The sequence below is a fragment of the Mustela erminea genome, chromosome 2 (genome assembly GCF_009829155.1).
Source record: "Mustela erminea isolate mMusErm1 chromosome 2, mMusErm1.Pri, whole genome shotgun sequence".
Taxonomy (NCBI): domain Eukaryota; kingdom Metazoa; phylum Chordata; class Mammalia; order Carnivora; family Mustelidae; genus Mustela; species Mustela erminea.
The window spans coordinates 57,069,047-57,086,113 of NC_045615.1; the positions used below are offsets into that span (position 1 = coordinate 57,069,047).

Below are 17,067 nucleotides of genomic sequence, written 5' to 3' on the forward strand. Positions count from 1 at the left end.
AAATCTGGGGAGGGTGGTGGGGTAGACAAACCAAGAAAGAAACTCTTAACTACAGGGAATTGATGGTCACCGGAGTGGAGGTGGGCAGAGGGATGGGGGCAAGAGTACACTTACCATGAAAAGCACTCAGTAATACTATTGCTGAATCGCTACATTGTACACCTGAAACTAATGTAACACTGTATGTTAACTATACTGGAATTAAAAATTTAAAATAAGGGACGCCAGGGTGGCTCAGTTGAATAAGCCGCTGCCTTCGGCTCAGGTCATGATCCCAGGGTCCTGGGATCAAGTCCCGCATCGGGCTCCTTGCTCAGTGGGGAGCCTGCTTCTCTCTCTGCCTGCCGCTCTGCCTGCTTGTGTTCTCCCGCGCGCGCTCTCTCTCTCTTTCTCTCTCTCTCTGACAAATAAATAAATAAATAAAATCTTAAAAAAAAAATTTTTAAATAAAAACATGTGACCAGGAGAGACAAGGGAGGTGGCTCCGTGTGATGTCAAGACAGCCAAACATGCTTCCGATCACATCTCACCAGGTAAGTGCAGTTGTGTTCCTGAGCAGGGAGGCAGGATCCAGACCTCTCTGAGGCTTCTCTCAGGCATGGCCACTTATGGCACCTTAGGGAGATCCTAGAAATGGCTATGGCTTGTTAAGTTGCTTTATGATAAATAGAAAAAGACTTGTTCTTCTTCCAAGCTGACCCATCTTCATGGTCTTGGAGGTTGGAGAGCGGCTACATTTCAGTGAACTCAGCCTTCTCTTGCCCCTAAATCATCAGCTATTGTGCTCAAACTACCTTACAACCTCACACAGGGCCCTGTCCCAAACGGGGCCCTGTCCCAAACGTAAAGTACCTAAGACACTATTATCAATAATGCAGTTGTATCTGATACTTCCTGGGCTTCCTAATTCTGGAGAGAAACCACTACCTGTCAATAAATCAGCCAGAATTCCTTCTCTGCAAACTGAGATATTTTTCTATTCCAAATAACAAGCTAAGTGAATTCTCTATCCCATATCCCTTCCATGGACTAAATAAATGAGTGAAAGAAAGACAACAACAGTAACAAAAACAAAACAAAACAAAACAAAAAACACCAAGAAAGCTGCAAGCAGCAAGCATTACAGAGACAGGCTGGAGGTGAGGGCTTCCAGCCCAGTACTCCAAGCAACTGACAGCACCGAATGAAAGACTAGAAGACAATGGCCAAGCATCAAGGGATTTACAAGAACAATGATGCATCCTTCAATTACATTCTTTTGCTAAACTAATCTTCCAGTTTGTGTAATGTTGGAGTGAAATCCATATTACAACTCCCAGAAAACAAAGCCAACAGACACCCTAGAATTTGCTTAGAGGACCTCAACACTGACACTGTTGTTAACTGGCAAGGGTCCCTTTGCCTTTAAAGGGACATTTAAATGTGTGCTGACGGATGTTAACTAGGTTTTCTGAGATGATCATTTCACTACATATCTCAAATCATATAGCACACCTGAGACTAATATATGTCAATATCTCAATTTTTTAAGGGCAGCGAAAGAGATCCTTGTGGTTAGGAAACAGCCCTCTACCTTGACTACTATGGTAGATACATGAACCTGCACATGATAAAACTGCAGAGAAATATACCACACACACACACACACACACACACACACACGCACACAATACTGGTGAAACCTGAATGAGCTTGGTGGACTGCATCAATATGAGTTTCCTGCTTGTGAGATCATGCTATAATTTTGCAAGATGTTGCCACTGGAAGAAGCTGGATGAAGGGTACACAGGAACTCTCCGTATATTTCTTACACCCGCAGTGCATCTATAATTACCTCAAAACAGAAGTTTAATTAAAATAGCGTTCATAGGGTCACCTGGACGGTACAGTCGCTTAAGCATCCAATTCTTAATTTTGACTCGAGTCACCCGCACAGAGTCTGCTTGAGACTCTCTCTCTCCCTCTGTCCTTCTGCCCCCTCATGCTCTAAATAAATAAAATCTTTCTAAAAACTTTTTAATAAAATAGCACTACTAATACACAAAGGGCAATACAGGCAGGTCACCTGGTAAGCACAACACGAAGGGAAAGACAGAGCACGACCTCCACCCTCTCTCCAGGAGCACACTCCTCTCTCGCTCCCCACCCCTCTTCAGGGCCTTCCAACAGGCTGTCCCCCTCCCCCAAGACTCCCCCCCCACCTCTCCCAAACCCCCGCCAGAAAGGGTCCGGCCCCTCTCGCCTCACTCAGCTAGCCTTCTCCATCCCTCCGGCTCGAGTGGCAGCATCACTTCTCCAGAGAGGCTTGCCCTCCTGCCCGCACAGCCTCCGCAGCACTACCGCCAAGTCAGACATTTCTTTTTCCTGCAGTATTTATGTACTTATTTCCTGGCCAAACCAAGGAGTCAAGAATCATTGCTGTTTTGTTCCCATTTCATACCCAGCTTGGTGACAATCACCAAGCTCGGCGTGCATTCACTGAAGGAACTCAGGAGGATGGAAGAGATGTGACCATCAAAAGGACAGTGATGGGCACTGGGCTGGAGACCAAGGAAAACAGCTCCAGGCTAAGCCCAGCATCTGCACTTTCCTAAATTCTACAGCTGAGTGAGATGTCCGATGCCCTATGGAGGGGAGTACTAACCTGCCTTTATCCTGGCAAAATAGCAGACTGAAATACCAAGTCAATCTACATATGAAAGAAGTCTGAAGAAAAACGTACAGCAGTGCCCCAGTTTCTGATAAGCAATCTGTCCACAAAGCAACAGGCTTACAAAAGGTGCCCACGCTCTACTCTCTTGTTTATTTCCAGATACTCTGACTGTACCATAAATGATCATAATAAAACCTACCCAGGATATTAGTTTCAACAAGCACATCAGAAGGGGATTTTGAGTGAACAGGAATCCAAACCCACTAAGTTAGTTCAGTGGTTGCAACCATCTTACCCATAATCCTGTGCTCTCTAATAATGCAAATGTGGTCTCTGCAAAACACCAAGGTCCAAATTCCCTTCCTTCATAATGCGACAGAGTCCCAGACTGCTTTACCTCAAGTCTGTTAACACACCAGTCTTTTCCAATATAATTTTCTAGTCCCGGGCGCCTGGGTGGCTCAGTGGGTTAAGCCGCTGCCTTCGGCTCGGGTCATGATCTCAGGGTCCTGGGATCGAGGCCCGCATCGGGCTCTCTGCTCAGCAGGGAGCCTGCTTCCCTTCCTCTCTCTCTGCCTGCCTCTCTGCCTACTTGTAATCTCTGTCTGTCAAATAAAATAAATAAAATCTTTAAAAAAAAAAAAAAAAAAAAAAAAAAAAAAAAAAAAAATTTTCTAGTCCCTACTAGAGACATCAAAGCTCTGGCCAGGCAACAAATCGAGAGACAGAAGCAACCCAGCCCTGTGTACGATCTCTCTAGATGGTAGTTACAGCATAAATAGGACAGGTTGATAATGAGAAACGGGGGAGGGGTCAGGTGGGAGAGGCAGGTCTACGAATTCAAAACGCCTTGTTGCGGTCAGGACTCAAGGCCAGTTATTCATTACAGAGATTCCCCAACAATGACTCAAGCTGCATCTTCATAGCACTTTCCAATGTTACCCCTCCCTCAGCACAACCGATGATCACGTCCAGCCCTCACCTCACTACTAAATGGCCCCTTGCACCACGTCCTCCTCTCTGTATTTCTGGAACTGTTCCTCTCATAGACCTGTTCGCTCTGAGATGTTACCAAAACAACTGCCAACTGCCTCAACAATTATTCCTTTTTTTTTTTTTTAAGATTTTATTTATTTATGACAGATAGAGATAGTGAGAGAGGGAACACAAGCAGGAGGAGCTGGAAAGGGAGAAGCAGGGTTCCCGTGGAGCAGGGAGACTGATATGGGGCTTGATCCCAGGACACTGGGATCATCGTGTGAGCTGAAGGCAGACGCTTAACTGAGCCACCCAGGCACCCCACAATTATTTCATTTTTAAGAAAGCATTTTAGCAGTGGCTGCACATCTCAAAGCACAAATGAGTTCTAGGAGTGTTTGGTTTTCAAAAGTCGCCTGCGGTTTACAAGAGTGGAGGCAGAGAAACGAGGCACTGAGCTGCCTAAGACTTGCGGATCTCGGGACTCAATCAGAGCTCTGCCATGGGCCGCACTCTTCAGTCTTACAGAACAGACGGACAGTCCCGTCTTCAATTCCATCACAAGCCCATCACAGCCACAGCACTTTCTAAGGACAAGACCTCAGGCTGTTCTCAGTACCCAGGGAACAGAGTTTCCCAGCTCAACTGATGGCCCACTCACAGAGGATTGGCCTAGAAGTGAGCCCATGACCCAGAACAGCCCATGGAAAGACAGTTCAGCAGGGCCTTCCAGAGGTCAAGAGAGGCTCGAGCCCCTCTCAATGTTAACACTCCCAGTTACGTTAATAAAGAACTGACAGGATATTTTAATACCTACATTGAACAAATTAACATTTCTAACACCCAAACACTTATGACTAATTATGCTCTTCATGAGACAGTTACAAGATTTATAAAACATATTAATTCACAGTGCACTACAGGCAGAATATCTGTTAATGAGAAACAAATTTAAATTTGGATGATGAATGCCATCTTCTTTCAATCTTGCCAGTTTGTCTCTGGGACGGAATATATAAGCGCGGGTGCAGATAGTAAGGGACTTAACGTAAAGCCCACGCTCCATGGCCTTGCTGTCAACCCCTCCAGCAGCATCCCCAACACCACGCACACTATGCCCTGCTGGCCAACAACAGAGGACAAGAAAATTTAATTAGACGTTCTGCTTAACAAAGATGATGATAATTGGTGAGACCCCTAAGTCATTCCAGCTGCTTTAAAGAGGGAGACAGTGGTCACAAACTCCTGCTGACGACGCTCCCAATCTAGATCTTGGATCCAGAACAACCTGTCAACACAGGACCTGTGAGGCCCAGCAAATGGGATGCAGTTTGCATCCCTAGATATCCCTCCAAGTCTCAGCTCTCCTGTCACCTGTAAACCAGAACCTATAACCCCTGCTACAATGTTTTCATGCCTCGGGACCAGGAGAGCCTAGTGTCAGGCTTTCCTGAAAATTCTTGAGAGCCTGCACCTGTGCAAAATTTACCCAAGCCTGAAAGCCTCCAGGGGGTTAAACAGAATACAGTACTTTTCCACTTCGCTTAGCAAAATGCCCCCACCTTTCTGGTTTTCATGGCCCTTCCATTCTAACAGCTTTGCTTACAACCCCTCAGCTTCTCTCTTCACTAAGAAAATCCGGCATTTAGGGGCACCTGGGTGGCTCAGTGGGTTAAGCCACTGCCTCTGGCACAGGTCATGATCTCAGGGTCCTGGGATGGAGCCCTCCATCAGGCTCTCTGCTCAGCAGGGAGCCTGCTTCTTCCTCTCTCTCTCTGCCTGCCTCTCTACCTACTTGTGATCTCTGTCAAGTAAATAAATAATCATCTTTTAAAAAAAAGAAGAAGAAGAAGAAAGTCCAGCATTTAATTCATTATTTCCAGATTCTCAGATGCAGAGATTTTTTTTTTAAGATTTTATTTATTTATTTGACAGAGATCACAAGCAGGCAGAGAGGCAGGCAGAGAGAGAGGTGGGGGGGAAGCAGGCTCCCCACTGAGCAGAGAGCCTGATGGAGGGCTCGATCCCAGGACCCTGAGATCATGACCTGAGCCCAAGGCAGAGGCTTAACCCACTGAGCCACCTAGGCACCCCAGATGCAGAGATTTCTTAACAGTGCTTTTAGGAAAAAGAAAAGCACTACATTAAATATACACATTGATCCTTTGATCCACCAGAATTCTAAGCATGTTTTGGAAAGTTAATGTCTTAGAGTGAAGATAATAAGGCAAATGCATCTATTTCAATTAGGAAGAAGTGATGGAATTAAGGCAGAAATGGCCAGACTTGGCTGACAGCAAGAGTCCTAGGAAACATATAGGGCATTTTTGACAATTACAGTGGGGTAAGAAGTAGAATGAGAACCAAAAGGAAGTAAGACACAGATGTGGAACTCACTTCAGACAATACACACACACAATGTCTAGAGAAGGTTACCAATTTCCCAGAGCTCTGCATTAGAACCTTATCCAAACACTAGGTAGATTTGTAAGGCTCTCTGGTTGTACTTTTCCCTCACAATGATTTCTTAGTTCATACTAACCCAACCCACTCAGCTCATGCTTCTCTTGCATTCCATCAAATATGCATCCCTCCTCGGAACTGTGCCTCCACTTCTCTCTTAAATTAGAGCCCTCAGTGGGGAGGTGATGAGAAGAGGCCTCTCGTGAAGAATACTTCCAGGACCTGAGGCCAGCTCCCGAGAAACAACGCAGGTCTACACAGACTATCCCGAAGAGGAAGCCCAAAGCTCTTGGAGTTTGTTCTACCTTGAAGTAATTCTTCTGAGTATGGGTGACTTGGCATTTTAGAACCTAACAAGGTCAGAGGAGAGGCAATGTGAGGCGATCTTTACCTCAGGTCATTCTGACAAATGCTAATAAGGAAACCAGCTGGACCCCATGCCCAAAAGGCAGGAGGGAGGTCACAATGGATAGCAGCTTCTGCCCTCACGTGGTCTAGCTGCAGTCTGAGGCAAGTGGTGAAACCTTTCTGGGTCTCAGGCTCCTCTCAACCTTAAAGGGTTGACGAGATAGCCCCTACTGCCATTGCAAAAACACGCTTCTATAATTGTATGCCACGTGTCCTACACATCACCTCCCCAACAGCAATTACATCTAGCACCGTCCCAACAATAAATGGGATGAGATCATTTCTAGGCTGTGAAAAAAACAAAATCTGGGTCCCTCTCTCCATAAAATGACTCATACTTTGATTTCCAAATTCTTAAAAACTAGATATGGAAGAGTACCATATCTTAAAAAAGCAGCACAAAAGAAAGGGTTTATGTCTCACTTTAAGAAGTACATTTGTGGGGCCCATTACCCAAAGAAGCAAATACCAAAATATATGAAGATACATATTGTAATAGCGATGTAGCAGGACAGATGGCAGAGGCCCTTGTGGTGAATCTAGCATAATGTATGAACTTGTCAAATCACTAAGTCGTAACATTGTGCGTCAACTAGACTCAAAAACTGTGCATACATATGAAGATACATAAAATGATTTAATCAGAGTTGGACTTTAAAGATCTCCTACCTGTAACATCATCCAGTCTGGCCCCTTTACAGATAAGAAAAATTAAGCACAGAGAGAGTAATAATTTGCCCAAGGACACCCAGCTAGTAAGAGGTAGGCCAAATACTCATACCCGCCAAGAATGATTTAATTATTTCAAAAAGGTATCCAAGGAGGTTAGCAAATTCTGGGATAAGCTCCTAGTCTTCGGAAGCTAATGTCAAAGAGGACAGCCAAGCCCACCCACACAGCACTGCTCACTGCTCTCACACAAGCCGAAATGCCAGGCTGACCAGCGCAGGACACATCGGTCTCTGGCTCTCACATTCACTCATTTCCATCCCTGGCAAAGGTGGCACAAGCCCCACACCCCTTCCAAACCAGGCTGGCAGCTCCAAACGGGTTACCACCTCAGATTCCGGGCCAGACTTCCCATCTCATTGCTGTTACTGTGCCACACACACTTGCCTCACCAAACCATGGGAAGCCAGTGCTGCCAGGGCCAGCCCACCAGCCAAGCAGCAGCAGCTGCCCCAAAGATATCACCCTGGGACCTCACTTCCTGTTCTGGCAATCGAGCCCACATCCGTGCCAGCCCAGGGTCTGGCCCATCGTTTTCCAAGCTTAGAGCTGGACAGGTCCCAGATAGCCAAGAAACCATCTGTTACGAAACCCTCCCTCCTCCAACTCCGCTTCGCGACAGACGGCAGGATCTGCCACCATCCCTGGTCACAGGAGCAGGAACTAGCAAGAGCCTCTGAACTGAGGCGTCCTCACAGAGGCCCCGGCCATGCTGACCCTTGTTCAGAAAGGGCGGAAGCCAACAATGTTCAACCAGACATCCTGAAATCAGCACGTCTCTTATTCTGACAGCCTTAACGATGGTTGAGGTCAGAAAAAGGCAGAGAAATACATTGAACTTTCTCAAGTCCTAGGATTTTGAACCATTTTTCCTTCTGAATGTCTATTTTCTAATAGACGCTTTTCAAAGCAAAGTCACCACTATTAAAGACAAGGTAAGAACAACTGCACTAATAACCTACAAATATCCTGAACTTGAAACAGCATAAACTTACTTTCCAATTAAGAGCAAAATCAGAGTAAGATCGAGCACTCTGTGAAAGCCATTCCGATACTACTATATTTAAATTCCAAGTAAACCCCAAGCAGTGACATTTGCATAATAATAGTCCTAATAACTAACACTGATTGAGCATTCACTATGTGCCAGACTGCACTAGGATCTTTGCACATCTGATCTCACTAAATTCCTCCAACACCTAAATTATCATCTCCCTTCCCCCACCCTTCAGTAAAGGAGGCACAGGGAGGGTAACTAACTTGCCTCCCATCACAGCAATAAAAACTGGCAGGGTTGCAGTTCAAAACCTGGGTCCATGGGACTCCAAGGCCAGTGTGTTTAACATGCCCCCACACTGCATCAGGGTCTTGGGTGTGTAGAAGCAAAAACTAAATAAAATGGCATCTGAGGAGTGCCTGGGTGGCTCAGTCAGTTATGCCGCCACCTCCGGCTCAGGTCATCATCCCAGAGTTCTGGGGCTGAGTCCCACATCTAGCTCCTTGCTCAGTGGAGAGCCTGCCTCTTTCTGCCTCTGCCTGCCACTCTGCCTGCTTGTGCTCGCTCTCTCTGTCTCTCTCTTTCTCTCTCTGACAAATAAATAAATTCTTAAAAAAAAAAAAAAAAGCATTTGAGGATATTGCTTCTCATCCCTCTGCATTTTAAGAGGTTCCATGTAAATGACTGGCCTGCAAATGTACAGGCAAGGAGGGGAAATTGGCACTCGTCTGTCAAATCTGTAGCACAAATGTCAAGTAGCTACACGGAGCCCAAGGAGCAAGTGAACCGTGTGCCCGGCAAGGTTGTACGCGTGTCTGCCTCCTACTCAAAATTTTTCGAAGAAATGAGGAGCCGAGGAGATGGGAAGGAGACTCTCATTCTAAATTCTGCAAAGCATGTTGAATAAATATGATCAGCCCCACACGGCTCAGATAAAGTCAGTCTGATAAAAATAAACAGATCCCGCTCTCCGGGCTCAGACCTAGTTTGAAGCAATATGGCTAAACGCACCAAGGTCGGAATCGTGGGCAAATACGGGACCCGTTATGGTGCCTCCCTCACGAAGATGGTGAAGAAGATTGAGATAAGCCAGCATGCCGAGTACACTTGCTCCTTCTGTGGCAAAACCAAGATGAAAAGATGAGCTGTGAGGATCTGGCATTGTTGCTCCTGCATGAAAACCCTCGGTGGTGGCACTTGGACCTACAACACCACTTCTGCTTTCGCAGTCAAGTCTGCCATCAGAAGACTGAAGGAGCTGAGAGACCACTAGAAGTGCCGCCATTTGAAACATTGCTAGCCTATAATAAATGGGTTAATTTATGTAACAACAAAAATAAATAAATAAATAAACAAACAAGCAAACTAGATCCCTTACTACCTTCCTGTCTTCACCCAACAGGCACCACGAGGCACCAGCACACACACGCGCGTGCACACACACACACACACACACACACACACATATTATTACTTTAGCCTGTTTAAGACTTAAATTTTTAATTCCGTTTATTCTCTCACGGGGAATTGACTCAGCAAACATTTGGCTTCACTTATACTTATGTTGCTATGTTTTACCGTGGGCGTCAAGAGGGCTTTCTCATGGGTAGCGGCTCTCAGAGGTCTCCTCCGCCATCAACAGTCACAAGGCAGCCAGACTTACGGCCGAACAACGGAGATCACGAGGATGCAATAATACAGCCACGGACCCCTGAGCTTATGCAGTAGTGGCCACGTGCTTGGATCAGCTGCACAAGCTCAGGATGTTTCGGACATAAATGGATACCTTTCCTTGTTGTGCCTTTTCTAACTCTTCCCAGTCAACTTCCACCTCCTCATCTCACCAAGCACCTAGTATGTGCCAGTCACCGTATCAGATGCTGGGAGTACCACGGCAAGCAAAGTAAGCTTATCATCTAGTTGGAAAGGTGGAAATGAATCCAGGAACGACACAAGGGAGCAATTTCCGGGGAGCACTCTGAAGAAGCACCCACTGAGGAGTATGTGGTAGTTTCTAAACACAGCCGCAAATTCTGGTATTCCTCCCACTGAGAGGTGAGATCTAGGTTCTCCCCACCCCCGTGTGAATCTGGATGGCTGTGGCAGCATCAACCATTAGACTGTGGGGTTGAAACAATGCTGTGGACTGTCAAAGCTAGGTCGTAAGAGGCCATTCAGTTTCTTGCTTCTTTTTATTCACCAGAATACCTACTCTTGGAGCCCCAAACTGTCCTGTACCAAGTCTGCCTATCCTGAGGCTGCCCTGCAGTGAGGACGTCTCAGCCACATCAAGGAACCACGGATAGGAGCTCTGGTCAACAGAGCCAGTGGAGCCCGGTCTCTGCATCATCCCAGTCCAGGCACCAGACATAGCAGTGGCGACACTCCCAGGGGATTCCAGCCCGATGCAGTGGAGATCTTCCCTGCCAAGGCTCCAGACATCACAGAGGACAGACAGATCGTCTACATTGTATCTGAATTCCTGAGCCACAGAATCCAGGAGCGTGACAGATGGCTGTCGTTTAACACCACGAAGTTTCAAGTTTCGGAGTGCCCTGTCACACAGCAAGAGATGACCACATCGAGGGTAGTGTATAGAAGAGGTGGCTTTACGCTAGAAGTCCCGCATGAAAGTAACATCGGAACAGAGGTCAGAAGGGTGAAAAGGCTTCCAAGAAATAGAAGGAAGGGGATGGCAAAAAAGGAAAAATAAAATAAAATAAAAGCAGCTCACAGGCACAGGCCCTGCGGTCAGAGGGAGCATGGCTGGTACAGAAGAAAGCCAGCAGCTGGCCAGGGCCCAGAGAAAGAGAAGAGTAAAAGGCTGAGGAGAGAGGCAAAGGCCAGATTACTCTCAGGGCTTTGGTCTCTTACTTGACAGCAAAATTTCCCTAAGTGTTTTTTGGTTTGGGGTTTTTTCTAATTGAGGCAAAATTCACATAACATAGAAGTTACTGTTATGGACCAAATTCTGTCCCTGAAAAATTCATATGAAGTCAAAAGCAGTACCTCAAAACATGACCTCATTTGTAAATAGGGTTGTAACAGATGTCCTTAGTTATGATAATGAAGGTGGGCCCTAATCCAACAGGACCATGTCCTTATAAAAACGGGAACTCTGGAGACACGTGTCCATAGGAAGAACATCACGGTAAAGATGACGGCAGAACTGGAGTGATCGGTCTATGATCACCAGCAATTCACCAGAAGCTAGGAGAAGCCTGGAACAGATTCTCCGTCCAGGTCCTCAGAGGGAAACCACTTTGCCCACACATTGATCTCAGACTTGTGGCCTCCAGAACCATGAGTGAGTTTCCCCATTTTACCTCACTGACTTTGTGGGACCTTGTTACAGCAGCCCTCGGGAAATAATACAGTCATCATGTTAAACTGTACAATTCAGTGATTTTTTTTTTTTTTTTTTTTAGTATCTTCAAAACAGAGTGTAATGATCACCCTGATCTAATTCTGAAACAAGACTCATAGATCAAATGGAAATCCTGCTCCCTTCTGCCCCCAGCCCTGGCACCCATTAACCTGCTATGAATCAGCCTATGTTGGACATCATATAAATGGAATATACAATATGTGGCCCTTTGTGCCTTGCTTCTTTTACTTTACATAATGTTTTCAAGGTTCATCCCTGTTATAGAATATATCAGTACTTCACTCCTCTATAGAAGAACAGCCATGTATATACATTGTACTGTATCTATACATTATTTTATTTACCCAGTCATCACTTGGACATTTTATTTCTATCATGAATATCATTGCTATGGAACATTCCTGGACACATTTTATAGGAACATCTGTTTTTGATTCTCTTGGGCATATACCTAGGAGTGGAACTGCTGGGTCGTATGTAACTCTACGTATCATTTTTTGAGGGGCCTCCAAAGTGTCTTCCACAGCGGCTCTACCATTTCCATTCCCACCAGCAAGGTTTGAGGGATCCCTGCAAAGTTTTAAGCAGGTGGGGTAAATGTAAGACTTGTGCTTTTAAAATAACAGGAACCAGTTTCTGTGAAAGAACAAGAGCTCATATGGGACTGGTGGGTTTGACGTGTGCTTTAAAACATTCGAGTGGAAACATCGGGTGGCAGAGGCTCTGGCTTGACACTCAGCAGCCACCGGCACAACTCGAGAGAGTACCAAGTGCCGAAAAAGAGAAGCTTAGCCTGAACCTTTCAGGAGCTCCCAAAAAATGAACAGTAGAGTAGAGGGTATGGAGTCTGCAAAAAGGAGCACCATACGTAGAATGTACCAAAATAACCAACTATTTGGGATAGTGATAAGGTAAGAAAGAGGAAGGTGAGAGAGCCAAGACAAGAGACTTAGCAAATTATAATAAGAAACAGAAATCTGGAAAGGGTCAATTCTGACACCTTAACAAAGAAGATAAGCGTCCCTTTACTTCTTTCTACGTTTTCTTTTTTTCTTTTCTGGAAGGGAGACAGGGTAGGTAGTTCAGAGCAATACTTTTAGGCTCCTCGGTCTTATCTGTAAGAAGTTAAACTCCTCGACCTTGGTGAATAAATGCTTTTCAGTCTGGACATCAAACCTAACTAACTTAAAATAGAACTCTTGGAGGGAGCTGTGTGGAAAGAATCTGGTTATGTACTTAACAAGTTCCTATTGTTTCATCAAAGCGTCTGAAAGCCAGGGAAGACAGTTGGACACCACTTCAAAGTATCACTAAGAAATCAACAGCGATTAAAGCAAGGGAATAATCATTCCTCTATGCACCCTCCCTGCCGACAAGTAGATATTTAATTACAGAGGCAAATCAAAAGAGGAGAATCCTAAGAATAAACCTATAATAATATCTTCTGCCCCATTTCAAAATTATAGTTTAGATTATTTTGTTCCTCAAAAGCCATAGTTCCAGAGATTATAAAACTCTCTTTACACATCAATCAAGAGTGTAGCTAATCCTTTCAGGCCTCCACTGCAAGGAATTGAATTTTAACTTTGTAATTATGTGAGCAAAAGACTCGGGGTTAAATCAACACTGCCTTTAGTGGAGCACAGAAGGCCAGGCTCACCCAGGCCCAGCCCCCTCCTGGGGTACAGACCCACGTTCTTGGTCAGCCTACTCCTTTGGGGACCCACAATTTTAATACAAGATCAGGAAATGCAAAATTGAATTACACTGAATTACTTTATTTGAATATCACACACAGTCCCATATTCGCTCTATATTCACATTCTCTGAATGATTTAATTTTGCCAATTGATGGAAGAAGTGTCCTCCCAGAGTAAGTTTGGAAATTAGATCTTTAAGGTAAGTGTATGTCAGGCAGAAATCCAATTGACTCTAGGACCCTAAGAGATACCTTCTTTTGCTTTATATGAAAACTATGAAATTGGTTCCAGTTACATGACCAAATTCAATGCTATTGGAAAAATAAAATCATTGTGAGTATTCACTACTATCGGCACATATGTTAGTATTTGTGCCTGGTATTTAACAAATGTTATTCCAAAGGCATTGTTATTCCAGTTTTAAGGACAAAGGTCCTTAGGTACAGAAACTCCAAATCTTACCTCTAGTGAGACAGAACTGAAATACAATTCTTTTTCTTTTTCCCCTCAAACTGCAATGCTAGTAGTGCCTCTATCTACCTCATAGTACCTGAAGGCTACTATGCCTTTACACACCTGTGGGAATTTTTAGAACATTATTGCTAAGTACAGATGTAACCATTGTGTAACGATGAGAAAGTAAGAAATGAAAGACGGTGATCTCCCAGAGAAAAAAAGCTTCCCTTAATACTTACTTAATAAGTAACACTTTATTACTAAGTTCTGTAACACATTATCTGATTTACCTTAGTTTTTTGTTGTTGCAGAGGTATTAAATTTTTAGATATAGGGAGTAATAAAACAGCAAATGTTCTCAGATGCTACTTGCCACAGTACATAAGAAAAAGTTCTCTTGAAGCCCCTGGTTCAAAGAATCAGTCTGATCACAGCACTTGGAGAGACTCTAAGAGCAGTAACTAATGCTAATTAGAACTTAATGGGGTAGAGCCACAAACATTAGCTTATTCATTAATTCTCACCACATGTTCCTGAAGCAAGTATGAGCATCCCTCTTTTATGGAGGAGAAGTTGGGGGAACCTAACGTTATATCATTGATGGCAACCGACTTCCAAAAAGCAATGGTCATAAATTAAAAAAGACAAATACCATATACTTAAGACTTTAAACTCTTTGTATGAACAGAGGCACAAATGGGCATATTTCTAGACATGACCAATAATTATACTCATCCCAGAACAACAACCATGGAAGATGTATAGTAATCCAGAAAGCAAATTATGGTTTGAAAGCACTGAAATGTAACAGTAATAATAAAAATAGGAGAGGGAGGGGAGAAAAAGCCAGTAACTGCTGAATCCTTACAATATGCCAGACCCCATTCTAAATACCTTGTGGTCATTAATCCTCAACCCTCACAATGGGCTCGTGAAGTGGGTACTAGGACTTCCCTATGAGTTACACTGATAGTTCAGAGCAGGATTTGAAACTAGTGAGGCTCCAAAGTCCATGCTCTTGTCCACGACATCACACTTAAGGCACAACTCATCGTCACCTTCAACCCAACATTACCCATTCAAGACTGAACTTAATTCACCAAGGGAAGAGGCAAGTCCCTTAATGCTTCACACTTAGCCCTGTTTCCAGGACTCCTTCTGACATATGTCCCATGCGCCTCTGGTACAATATAATGTCAAGCTTGATCTAGTCCATTCCAGCTCTAAAATACCCATCTGTATCTAAAATACTCATTCAGATCTTTAATGGCTTCATCCAACCTACTCCTTGAAGCCAATTTCCTCTTGAATGCACTTAATAGCTTCATTGAGAATGAATCCTATTAGTACCATTTATTCATTCCTTCTGAAACCACGTGTTTAGAGGCAGGAAAATAGCATGTCAGCATTATGTTTATTTTACAAAATACAGTTCTCTTTAAAAAAACTGTTCTTCCCTAGCGAGATCTCTAGGCATTAAATCAGTTAGTTATAAGAGAAAATTTATACTACCACATAATTTTTGGAAGTTGAAATAATATGTTTATAAGAAATAAAGCAAGAAGAGTAGAAAACACTTCATGTCTAAGTATTTCTAAAGGGCTTTCCATAAACCAATTATTCACTCATTCCAAACTCACTTGTTATTGTATCAACCTGTGCTTCAAGGACAAACCCACCCCCCCTAACCTGCCCCTTGACCACCCCCTGCTCCCCAACAGGTACCTGTGAACAATACAGGTGAGACCCAGTGAATTCGAGTTGCCAAGTAAAAAAGTCTGCATCACTTGGCAATGGCCCACATAAGTCTGATGTATCCTGAAGTTTGAGAACCACTAACTTACTTCCACGTACCACCGTACGGAACAAACGACTATGAAGAGGGCTTATTCCATTCCCTGAACCCGTCTACCTGCTTCTAGCATTCTTCCTATCCCCATCCCTAAGTAACAGGGGGTTCCTTTCTCAAGCCTAAGTCAGCAAATGTCAAGTCTCTGCTCAAAGGTCTCTCAAGACTTCTCATGACCCTCGTGGCCCCAAACCCTGATGGAGCCCCTGCTTCACCTTTCCTACCACTCTCCCTTGGCTCCAACCACCATGCTGCCTCCCCCCACACCCAGCCTGTCTGAGGCAGGACCTTTGGACCCTCGAGGCTCCGTCCACTCGGATGGCCCTCCTACGAATAGCAGCATGGCCTTTACCTCCCTTTCTTGGGAGTCTTGTTCCAGAATCCCCCTCATGGGAAGCCTTCCTTGGCCACCCTCCCCAGAACCACCAAACCTGCCCCACTCTCTCCTGCCTGATTCTGTCGTCTTTAGCACCCATCACAACCTGACCTACTTGCTAGGTTGTTTGTTTATCTTGTTAGTGGTCTATTACCCTCACTAAAATATAAGCTGCATGAAAGCAGGGATTTTTTTAAATATGTTTTGTTCTTAAGGGTATCCCACTTAACATACAGAAACCAAACCATACTTACTAAATGAAGATCATAAATGTTCGGGGCGCCTGGGTGGCTCAGTGGTTTGGGCTGCTGCCTTCGGCTCGGGTCATGATCTCAGGGTCCTGGGATCGAGCCCCACATCGGGCTCCCTGCTCCGCAGGAAGCCTGCTTCCCTCTCTCTCTCTCTCTCTCTCTCTCTGCCTGCCTCTCTGCCTACTTGTGATCTCTGTCTGTCAAATAAATAAATAAAATCTTTAAAAAAAAAAAAAAGATCATAAATGTTCAAACGAAGGGATGAATGGAATGTTGTAAAAATCTAAAGGAGAGAGCCACCAAGTCCTCTAAGCACACCGTACCTCCCCTCACAGAGAGTAACACAAGCTGGGGTCTGCAGGAGACAGACACAACACCCTCTAAGAAAGGGAAGGATATTCTCTGTAACTGGCCTGTGAAACGCCAGCATCGTGAAAGTCAAGGATGAGCGGCTCTTCCAGACTGAAGGAGGCTAGAAAGGCGAGAAGGACGTAACCGGGATAACTAGAGAAACTCGCAGGGAGTCCTCAGTGAAGGGATACCGTTCTTTTCCGGTCTTCTTCCAACTTTCTGCAAGTTTGAAATTGTTTCAAAAGAAGAAGAAAAAAGCGGGCTCAGGAAACCCAAAAGAAATGGAATTATAGGAGTAAATGTAACGCATTAAATAATCTGTAAACGAAAATGCAACGGATACAGTAAGGAAGATAAGGGCTATTTTTCCCAAATATTTCTATCCCCATTGCTCCCCCACTCCTCCAAGAAAAACTTTGGGCCTATACCGTCTTGGCTTAGAGTCAGCCCAAATATGGTCATTTTTCT

The 17,067-nt window shown here is 44.5% G+C and overlaps 1 protein-coding gene and 1 pseudogene across 2 annotated transcripts in view; one reads left to right on the forward strand and one right to left on the reverse strand.

Annotated features, from left to right (window-relative positions):
• Window positions 1-17,067, reverse strand: part of TSPAN5 (tetraspanin 5) — a 171,602-nt gene that overhangs the window by 121,038 nt on the left and 33,497 nt on the right. The gene's annotated exons all lie outside the window — the stretch shown is intronic.
• Window positions 9,216-9,564, forward strand: LOC116584507 (annotated as a pseudogene).